At 41.6% G+C, this 11,577-nt stretch overlaps 1 pseudogene; it reads left to right on the forward strand.

Annotated features, from left to right (window-relative positions):
- Positions 1 to 8,075: 8,075 nt before the first annotated feature.
- On the forward strand, positions 8,076 to 8,466 carry LOC102876658 (annotated as a pseudogene).
- Positions 8,467 to 11,577: the final 3,111 nt, after the last annotated feature.

Consider the following 11,577-nt stretch of genomic DNA (forward strand, 5'->3'; position numbering starts at 1 on the left):
GACAAGCACTGTGGCAATTGGACAATTAAAACAGACATTCGGGGAGGAGGGAAGAAGAACGAACTGGGGAGGAGGGTAGAGAAAAACAGTGCAACAATGAATGAATGAGAACCCAAAATCTCTGTAAATGTTCATTAAAACTAATAAAATTTAATAATAAATTAAAAACAAAACAAAACAAAACCTGTAAAAAGAAAGTTCTCGTTTCTAGGAATTTTCTTATTTCATCTAATTTAAAAAAATATTGTCGTTGTTCTTATATGCTGTCAAGTTGACTATGACTCATAGTGACCCTATGTGCAATAGCTTTGAACCCTGCCCTATCGTGAACTAAGCTCACTATCTCTGACACCTGTACCCCTATATCCCCACTTATGAGTCAGTCTATCTCATCCAGGGTCTTCCTCTCCTGTACTGACCCTCCATTCTTCCAAGCATGATGTTCTTCCCCAAGGAGTGGTCTCTCCTGGCGACATGCTCAGCATATGTGAGATGGAGCTTCAAAATCCTAGCCTCCAAGGGCCAGCTTGGTTTACCTCCTCCAGGACAGACCTCTTTGTTCTCTTGGCAGTCCATGGTATGCTCAGTACTCTTTTCCAGCACCACAATGCAAGGCATCAATTCTTCTGTTGTTATTAATAATACACTCTAATGGTCTGTTTAACACATTCAGTATCAATTTTTATTTCCCCTTTTTATTTCTCATATTTGTTGTTTGTTCCATCTCTCATTTACATTGGCAGTTTTTTTCCTGTTCATTGTTTCCATTTAATTTCTACTTGTTCATTATTTCTTCTTTTAAAAAACATTTTGCTTCCTTTTTCTTATCTCTTGAGTTAAATACTTAGATAATTAATGCTCTTTTAAACTGGGTTGAGATTCTTTGACCTCATTCCATTTTTCCTTGTATTCCATTATTTCTTGAACTTTTCCATAAACATCATTCCTTTTTTACCTCTGACAACATTTTAAAGTCATACCAGTACTGCTTTTTAATTTTTTTGCTGCCATTGTTAGCTTTATAACCCTGAGGAAACTGTCTTGAGGGCATCTGCCTTTTTTTTTCTATTTGTTTGTGTCCCCACCCTCTCTTCTTGGTTGTAGTTATCTATACTTAGTCTTTGCTTTTCCTTATTAAAAATGAAGTCTCATAATAGCAGCTCAGGACATTTTCTTTCTGCAGAAACTCAGTCACTTAGCCTATAATAACTGGCCTAAGTGTTGGATGCGAGACCATTTTTCTTCTATCAGTAGGGGTGCCACTTCAAAGAAGCTGTGGTCCCAAGCTGCAGGCTTCCAGCTTTTCCCAAGCTCCTTTACACCATCTTTCTCTTTCATTTCAAGCAGAGCATTTGGCTCTGGTCTTTTGCCTATCTTAGGATCCTATTCCACAGCCCTTAGTGATGTAAGTTCCTTGCTGCCTTTGCATGTTTCTTCTGAGTGAGTTATTGCTTTGTGTTTCTGTTAGAATTGTCTTCTGTTGGAATGTAAGTTCCCTGAGGGCATGGACTTCTGCTTACTGTAATTGTATGTGTCTAAATGAGTGAAAGGGTCAGACTATTGACCCAAAGGTAGTTGGTTTGAATCCACTAGTTACTCCTTGGGAGAAAAAACAGGCAGGCTCCTCTTGTGCGTTTTAGACTCAAAAAACCCTCTGAAAGGTATGACAAGAGTTGGTGCCAGATATACAGTCTATAACGAAAAAACCCCCAATGTGTGTCACACTGTTGTTGTTAAATGCTGTCAAAGAGAGCATAGTCATTAAAATTGATTGAGAAGTATTTCTCTGTTGAGGAAGAAGAGGATCAGAATGTTGTGCCAGAAGCTACCTCCGAAGGGTATGCCTTCCAAGTTCAGGATGGCACTGCTGGGACCTTTAACTTTTAAAAAGTTTGTACAACTGAGTCAAAAAGTTATTTGTTGTGTACTATGTTTGGTATCATTTTGTCTTACTGTTTTCTCTAAGAACTCTTTATAAATGTGATTTGTTAATGGAGCACTTTTTACAACAAAACTATACTTGAACAGTTCCAAACTGTACATCCTGTCATTGGATTTCTTATTTCTATGTGGAATTTCTTATCTTGCAATGTCCTGTAAATAAAAATTACGTTCCACTCTTTTAAAAAAAAAAAAGGACAACAGATCTGACTCGTGTCCTGTCCCGTGCCGTCTTCATAATCTCTGGCACATTACTGCAGTCACTGTATCAATCCATCTCATTGAAGGTCTTCCTCTCTTTTTCTGACCCTCCAGCTTTCCAAACGTGATGTCCTTTTCTAATGAATTGCCCAAAGTATATGAGACGAAGCTTTGCCATCCTTGCCTCCAAAGAGAACTCTGCTTGCACTTTGGAGACGTCTTTGGGAGAGATCTTTGGCATTGGAAAGTAGACTTTCCAATGCAATGCATCTTTTTATTTCTTAACTGCTGGTATCAAGGATGTTGTTGATTTTGGATCTAATTAACATGAAATGATTAATAATTTAAGTCTTTTCTCTATCTATCATAATATTTTCTGTCAACCCAGTACTGATGATTTTTGTCTTCTTGATGTGGAGATATAATCCACATTGAAGGCTATAGTCTTTGATCTTCCACAGCAAGCATTTCATGTTCTCACTTTCAGCAAGCATGGTTATGGTTATGTCACCTACATAACACAGGTTGTTGATGAATCTGCCTCTGATTCTGATGCCTCATCCTTCATAAAGTCTTTTTACCTGCCATATGTACTGTAGACTTGGTAGTGACTCATAGTTGGCCTTCCACTAGGTTTTCAGAGACAGTAAATCATACAGGAGAAGTTTGCTCAGTTTTCTCCTGCAGAGAAGCTGGTGGTCTTGAGTCATGTGCCTTTGGGTTGCCAGCCCAACTTCTTACCACTAGACCACAAGGGCTCTCTAGGTCTTTTGAATGTTTTGCTTTTGATCCACAGAGATGCTTAAGTTTTTGTAACTTGGCTATATATTTTTTTTTAGAATTAAAAAAATTAATTAATTGATTTTAATGAAATTTTAAAAACTTTCTTTTTAAAAATCTCTTTCACTGCTATGGGCTTAAGTGGGGATGAGGAATTCCTGAAAACCTAACTTTTCAGCATGATCTTGATCTGAGTTTGTGACCAAACATTTATTAATAGTTAACCATTTGCCTAAATGGGAGGGGTAGTTTTGAAGTTGTTATTAGCACTTTCTATATCTCATACAAGCTTAAGATGTTCTCATAGTTTTGAAGTTGTTATTAGCACGTTCTATAGCTCATACAAGCTTAAGATGTTCTCATACACTCTTAGAGATTTTTAACTCCATAAACTCAATTTAATTTCTTAAGCACATCTCGATGTAATTTTCCTTCACAGTGAATAACAGTTTCACATTACCTTTAGTTGATGAAAACCATTAAAAAGTAATTATCAAAGATAAGTTCATCTCCTTATCATTTTCTATAGGATTATAATGGTGAAACATTTACAGGCTATAATCTATCCAGAGAATTGATTAGAAACATGCCACTGAGAAGGATTTGGCACAGATACTGACTTTCTTTTCTACTGAACAAAGCTCTGCCAGTTTGGCAGGTGAGAACATCAGTCTCCTTTTATTATCTCATCCAAACGCAAGCTCATTGCTGTTGGAGTGGAACTGGCACTTAACTGATCCTACCATGAGTGTTCAGACGCTGTACACTTCATAGGAGGAGATGACCCATTTTTTCTTTTTCAGAGCACCTGGTGGATTCAAACTCCTGCTTTTGGGTTGGCAGCACAAGTCCTTACCCACTAACCCACCGAGTTCCCCGAATTTCCCCATAGTTCCCAGAAAACAAGACTGACAAGCCTGGGTAATTGGGTTCTCTGCTTAGGGTCTCACAGGTGCTGGTGCGGTGGCAGTACTTTCTGGGAATTTTGGAGAAGAATGTATTTCTAAGTGGATCTAGATTATTAACAGAGTATAGTGTCTTCTTCTTTCCATATGATCCCTTCATCTTCAAGCTAACAATAGCACGCCTTGTCCTTCTCATGCTTGGAATCGCTTTGCCTTCTGCTGCATGTCGCGGATTTCCTGTTCTGCTCTTAAGGGCTCAAGTGATTACATCCGATCCACTTGGACAGTTCAGAAAAAGCTCCCTGTTGTAAAACCAACTGATTAGAAAGCTTCCATATACAGACAGCACCTCTTCTGCCATGTAATGCAACGTAGCCATGGGAGTAATATCAGCGCATAAAGATGACCCGGGTCAAAATTCCGCTTCTCACCACATTTGGAAAGCTAAATAAGCACAGAAGTCCTGTAAAATTAGCATTAGGAAGACATCATGGGAAATTGTCATGGTTTCTTCCTTATCTGTTCAACTGCTGTCCCTCAGTTTCTGTTTAGAAATTCCTCAGCTAAGGTCGGGAGCTCTGGTGGCTTAGTGGTAAGAAACTGCAGCCCATCCTCCAAGGCACATGGTTCGAATTCACCAGCTGCTCCATGGGAGAAGGATGGCCAATCTCCTCTGGTGCCTTAACTGCCTCTGAAAACCCTCCGGAGGGTCAGCTGTCGGTCAGTTCTGATCTGATGGTGCACAACAACAACAACAAAGTAGATTTAGATATAATATGATTGACAGAATTACTCTAGAAGAAACGGCCCGAGTAAGAGTCTAGTTTCTAGTTATGCTTGCTTCCTGCATAAGCTCAAGGTATTACATTTACTTGGCACTTGGGTTGGGCTCTTTTCTACTGAAATTCATCATTTTTTTTTATGAGGGATTTTAGGGTGTGTAGCTACTCCCACGAAGCTCACTCCTTAATGCTCATCCTGCTATCTTTAGATTGGCTTTCCTTACTCCCTTATACACATGTACTGGGGAAGAGGAATAAAGAATTCAAATTTCTAATAAATAGCAATATTGTTGTTGTTAAGTGCCGTCGAACTACCTGTGACTCATAGTGACCGTATGTACAACAGCCCTAAGCTCTGCTCTGTCCTGTGCCAATCTCATTGTCTCTGACATACCTACCCTCATTACTCCAATAACTGAGTGAATCCATCTCATCGAGGGTCTTCCTCTCCTGCACTGTCCCTCCATCTTTCCAAGCATGACGTCCTTCTCCAAGGACTGGTCCCTCCTTGTAGCATGTCTAAAGAATGGCAGACAAAGCTTCAGAATCCTTGCTTCCAAGAAGCAGCCTGGTTTAACCCTCTCTATGATGAACCTGTTTGTTCTTCTGGCAGTCCATGGTATATTCAATATTCTTCTCCAACACCACAGCTCAAAGGTATCAATTCTCCTATCCTCCCTAGTCATTGTCCAACTCCCTGACTCATAGCAAATGATTGCAAAGACCATGGCCTGTATCAGGCACACCTTAGTCTCCAGATTGACACCATTGCTCTTCAGTACTTTGGAGAAAGCAGATTTTCCCGTTGCAATACATCTTTTAATTTCCTGGCTGCTGGTACCAAGAGTATTGATTGTGAAGCCAAGAAAACAAAAGCTGTGAACGTTGTCAATCTCTTCACCTCCATCAATGTGGATCTCGAATTAGATTCAGAGTCACCCTCACCTCCAGTAACTAATCCTATTTTCTTGAAGTCTTATCTTTCAGCCTCTGACTCCATGGTATTACCATGAGGGTGACATGATGAGAACTGATTAGCAGCTGGACGCTAAGCGTTCTTTAACTCCCTGCCAGAACAGGAGGGCATGGCAGCTTTAGGAGCTGGCTCTGGTTCAGAGGCATGCCTCTCGTGCTTTTCGTGCCTTTATAAAAGAAGTTCAGAGCTGCTCCAGCGCTAACATCTCATGTGCCAAGAGTTCTGAATTTATCCCTGGAGGGTACACTGTGGTTAGTACACTATGTGCTTAATGAGTCTCTGTTTGGGGATAAAGCATGGCTCTGAACTCCTTCAAATCCGAGCTGTCATTTTTTTTCAGTGCCAGAAAGATCTGCAGTTGACTCGCTCTTTGCTCCTGTTCTGCTGCTTTAACACCTGAACATTGCTGGTGTTTTCATTTGTGGTTGTGGCCGTTTCAACAAGGTCAGATGTCACCTTTGCACAATCATTTTACTTTGAAGAGACCAAGATTGGCCTTTGAAAACTATTTGGATCTTTTGCAAAATCTTTAAGAAAAATATTTTATAAGAGTCATGTCCACTTTTCCCCCTTTTTACTGCCATTATCAGAGGAAATATGGCAGGTGAATCGAGTTCCCATGTTTTCAGAGTCAAAGAAATAACATACACCATGCAGAAGGGTAGCACTTTGACTCTGCTATCTTTTAAAATCCTCTCAGTGTTTTTATCATGCTACAAATATTTGAGAAATGAGAAATCATTTCCCCACACATCCAAATGTTTTGGTTCAGTTCTCTTTGCTTAACCGAGTGCTAATCTCTCTGCTCAGCTGCTGAAGTGGGCTTCACCCAGTGAACCCCTGATAATCAGATGGAACAGTGATATGGTGTAATAAATGGAATCTACTGCTGTTCAGTCCCTCCCAGCACAGAGCAGCTCTGTGGGACAGAGCCACATGGCCCAGTACACTTTCCAACACTGCCAATCTTTACAGAAGAAGACTGCCATGTCTTTCTGCCTCGGAGTCCCTGGTTGGCAGCTGAACGAACATTTTCAACAACTGTGCCACCATGGTCCTGATGATCCAGGACTCCCGTAAATGAGATGTAGTGTGTTGTTTTTATGTGCTCGAGTGGCTTGTGACTTATAGCGACCCTATGTACCACAACCCTGAAACCTGCTCTATCCTGAGCCAACCTTATTGTTTCTGACACACCCACCCCCATTACTCCAGTCACTGAGTCAATCCGTCTCATCGAGGGTCTTCCTCTCCTGTGCTGTCCCTCTACTCTCCCAAGCATGATGTCCCTCCTTGCAACATGTCCAAAGCATGCCAAAAAAAGCTTTAGAATCCTTGCCTTCAAGGAGCAGCCTGGTTTAACCCTCTCTAGGACAAATCTGTTTGTTCTCCTGGCAGTCCATGGTATATTCAATACTCTTCTCTAGCACCACAGCTCAAAAGGAGGCATTTTTTTCTAAGCATTCCACAGTGCCATACAGTCTCCACTAAGCTAGAGAGGAGTACCATTAAGTTGACGGGGTGGAGTTGGGGGTCTCATATTAAAAAGCCCCCTCTTTGGCAGTCTGAAAATAGTGATGTTTGGGAACACTAGACTGCCTGTGCTGCCAACTCAAAGAGAAGCTGTTTGAATCCTCCAGTTGCTTCCTGGAAGAAGAAGAGGTGGTCTCCTCCAGGTGTGATTTACAGCTCAGAAACCTGATGGAGGGGCTGAGGTGGAACTGACTTGAGGGCAGTGAGTTTGAGTAGTAAGGTACCGTGATGGTCGTAAGTGTCATGTGTTGAGCTGAAGTTCAGCGGTTCAAATCCCCCAGCTGCTCTGTCGAATTCTATTCTGGTTAACTCTTACAGCCCTGGAAACCCTGTGCAGGGTTGCCATGGCTGCACATGAACTTGGGGTCAGTTTTTTTAAAAGAACGATTCTTTATGTAGAAAAACCAAACTCATTACTATCGAGTTGATCCAGTTTGTGGTGAGCCCATGTGATTGGTTTTAGTTTTTTAAGATTTTATATTAGTTTGCTTAAAAAGTTTGTATACATTATTTTTCACACTAGTCTTCATCTTGTGTTTCACACAGTCATGCATTATGCTTTAGAAAATTAATCACCATTGGACCTTGAGCATCATTACCCTGTTGTCTAGAGTACAACTTAACTCAGAGTTTTCACTGTGTTCTTTATGGAAATAGCAAGAGTTCTCTCACAAGCATCGTTGGGTGGGTTTGAGGAAAGGTGTAAGGTCAAATGAGCAGAGTTGCTTGGACGCTGATGTTGTTAGGGAATTTGGCATAGATGGAGGACATACTCTATACCTGCATTTCAGAGATAGATAGATAGATAGATAGATAGATAGATAGATAGATAGATAGATAGACAGACAGTCTTATTTAAGTCTTTAACTACCGTGCACAGGGGATGTTATGCATTTCATTTAATAGATATAAGAAGAGTGAGAAGTAGTTTAGCTCTTTCACCAAGGGTCCACCAACATGGGCCACATTCGCACCAAAACTGTGAAGAAAATGCTGAGTCATCATTGACAAATACTCCAGGTGCCTGGGTAATGACTTCCACACAAACAAGCACAAGTGCGAGGAGATCGCCACTATTCCCAGAACGAAGCTCCGGAATAAAGTAGCCGGCTACGTCACACGTCTGATGAAGCGGAAGCAGATTCAGAGAGGGCCTCTGAGAAGCATCTCCATTAAGCTGCAGGAGGAGAGAGAAAGGAGAGATAATTATGTGCCAGAGGTTTCAGCCCCGAACCAGGAGATCATTGAATCAGATCCTGATATTAAGGAAATGCTGAAGCTCTTGGACCTGCAGGTCACTCAGCCCACAGTTGGAATGCATTTCAAAACACCATGTGGAGCCATTTGAGTCGGGCACACACACACACAAACAAAAAATAAGCAGTTTAAGATTTAAGGTGACAGAAAATGAAGAAATGAGAATCCAGTGTCCGGCTTGTCTTTGTCCAAAGTTGATGCTGTTCGCAACACTATAATGGCTAAGATAATCCACCTTCCTCAAATTCAAGATATTTATTCCTCAGTGTAAATTCTAACATGATACACTCATGTGATTTCATACATTTAGGGAAGAAACATGTCCTGGGGAAGTGGGAAATTGTGGGGATGGCTTCTGGAAGGCCTTCATTCTAAGCATCTTTGTTGTTATGTGCTGTTGAGTTGCTTGCGATTCATAGCCCTAAACTCCGCTCTGTCCTGTGGCAATCACACTGCCTCTGACACTCCCATCTCGATTATCCCATTCACTGAATCAGTCCACCTCATAGAGGGCCTTCCCTTCCTGCGCTGTCCCTCCACTCTACTGAGCATGATGTCCCTCTCCAAGGACCGGTCTCTCCTCACAACATGTCCAAAGTATGTTAGACGGAGCCTCAGAATCCTTGCCTTCAAGGGGTCACCCGGTTTAACCCTTTCCAGATGAATCTGTTTGTTTTCCTAGCAGTCCATGGTATTCTCAATACTCTTCTCCACACCGCAGCTCAAAGGCATCAATTCTCCTTTACAGGAAATCATTTCATTTGGAAGTTGGGGCCTTCTGTCTCCAGTTTTCTGTAATCCACATCCACTGAGTAGAACTTGTATTGATTGTTGCGGCCAAGCTTGTTCCATAGTTCTGGGTCATTCTTTCTGTCCCATCTGACATCTGTATTAAATAATGCCCGACACATGATATACGGTGCTGCTCCACTCCCTCCAGCTCCATTAAATGCAAAGAGAGGTGTCAAGCATGGCTGCCTCTTGGCTTGCCCGAGGATCTGGCAGAGCATGTCTGTGGCAGAGCCTTCAGGTGCTGAAGGAGAGTGCATATAAACTGGGCAGCCTAGAGCGTAGCAATCTCTTAGGATGGTTTTAAAGAAATTTTTGCTTTTTAGAAAAGGTTTTTAAGTTCTTATTTGTAGTCAACCAGGACCATTTAAATAAAATCTCCATGTGGACACAAGGGAAAGAGAACTCTACCAGCTGTTAGGAGACCTGGCCATCCAGAGCCTTTGTTCCCACATGAGAAAATAGAGAGACTATTGCTTCCTCTGAGTTTTGCCAGTTGTAAAGTGCTGTTTATAGGACGAGTGTTATTATTGAAGAAGAACATGCCATCTTGGTTTGTTTGGAAGATAGCTAGAACACAATTAGGGTGTTTCCATTACCACTGACTGTTTGATCCCTTCCCTACTCAAGAAGTGCTTACCATGAAAATTCAGAAATTCATGAGACATGAAAGCCCAGATTGTGAGCTGCCTTTCGAAGGGTGTCTCTTGACGATTAAAACAAAGGAAGACTAAAAATGGCTCTCGAATCGGGATGGAATCAGGAAAGTCATCAGTTTTGGCTTCCTCTCAGAATCACAGGTTGTTTTGTCATGCTGGACCTCATCAAATAATTTGGGAAGACAAGGTTTCGTTCCTATCTTATGGATAAAACACCAGACACGTGGAAGCCACTTGATGTGTTTGAGGTGGTGGAGTGGTCCCACAGAGAGAGACTAAGGAGTCGAACCACTTCCTACTACAAAATGTCTTTCCGTTGTGCAGGCACCAAAGCAACCTTGACTTTGCAGAAATCTCTTTGAAAAGGAGCCAGGGTGCCCCTTGGAGGGGCCATTTCTTGGAAAAAGACATCATGCTTGCCAGTTTGAGAGTCAGCGAAGGAGGAGAAGACCCTCAAGAAGATGGAGAGATTTTACGGTGTTCTGGAGAATCTCAGAAATGGCCAGGAAGGCACAGGGTAAGACAGGGTTCAGATCCGTTGTTCATAGGGTCATTTGACCGGATGACACTTAATAATAACAACAACAACAACATTTAGGCTGAATAGTCTGATTGTTCTGGTATTCCCGTTCTTCTCAGAGTCAGCCACAGTTTGTTATGATCCACACAGTCAAATGCCTTTGCATAGTCAATGAAACACAGATAGACATTCCTCTGGTATTCCCTGCTTTCAGCCAAGATCCATCTAACATCAGCTACAATATCCCTAGTACCACGACCCCTTCTAAACCCAGCCTGGACTTCCGGCAGTTCTTGTTTTTGGATAATCTTCAGTAGAATCTTGCTTGCATGTGAAATTAATGATATTGTTCTATAGTTTCCACACTCTGTTGGGTCATCCTTCTTTGGGATGGGAACAAATATAGATCTCTTTCAGTCAGTTGGCCAGGTGGTTGTTCTCCAGATTTCTTGGCACAACTTGGTGAGCGCATCCAGGGCAGCATCTGTTAGCTGAAATATGTCAATTGGTATAACATCTATTCCTGGGGCCTTATTTTTTGCTAGTTCCTTCAAAGCAGCTTGAACTTCTTCCTTCATCACCATAGGCTCTTGCTCATATGTTGTTTCATGAAATTCTTCTGTGTCTGCCAATTCCTTTTGATATAGTGTCTCAGTATATTCTTTCCATCTTCTTTTAATACTTCCTGGATCATTTCATAATCTGCAAAAAGTATCCTTGATTATAGCAACTCGAGGTTTCAATTTGTTCTTCAGTTCCTTGAGCTTAAGAAATGCTGAGTTCAGCCCTTTTGATTTTCTGATTCCAACTCCTTGCACATTTCATTGTAATATTTTACTTTGTCATCCCGCGCTGCCTTTTGAAATCATCTATTCAACTCTTTAGTATATTGAATTCTTCCTTGTGCTTTGGCTTCTCTGTGCTCCAGTGCAATTTTCAGAGTCTCTTCTGACATCCATTTTGGTCTTCTCTTCCTCTCTGTCTTTGCAATGACCGTTTGCAGTCTTCCTGGATGATACCCTTGATATCCTCCCACAACTCATCTGGTCTTCACTCATTAGTGTTCGTTCATTAGTGTAGCTGACTCTGAGAAGAATGGGAATACCAGAACACTTGATAGTGCTAATGAGAAACCTATACTTGAACCAAGAGGCAGTCGTCAGAACAGAGCAAGGAAACACTGCGTGGTTCAAAATTAGGAAGGGTGTATGCCAGGGATGTGTCCTGTCTCCAT

This window comes from Elephantulus edwardii, unplaced genomic scaffold, assembly GCF_000299155.1.
Source record: "Elephantulus edwardii isolate Elephantulus edwardi_28Jun2011 unplaced genomic scaffold, EleEdw1.0 scaffold00011, whole genome shotgun sequence".
Taxonomy (NCBI): domain Eukaryota; kingdom Metazoa; phylum Chordata; class Mammalia; order Macroscelidea; family Macroscelididae; genus Elephantulus; species Elephantulus edwardii.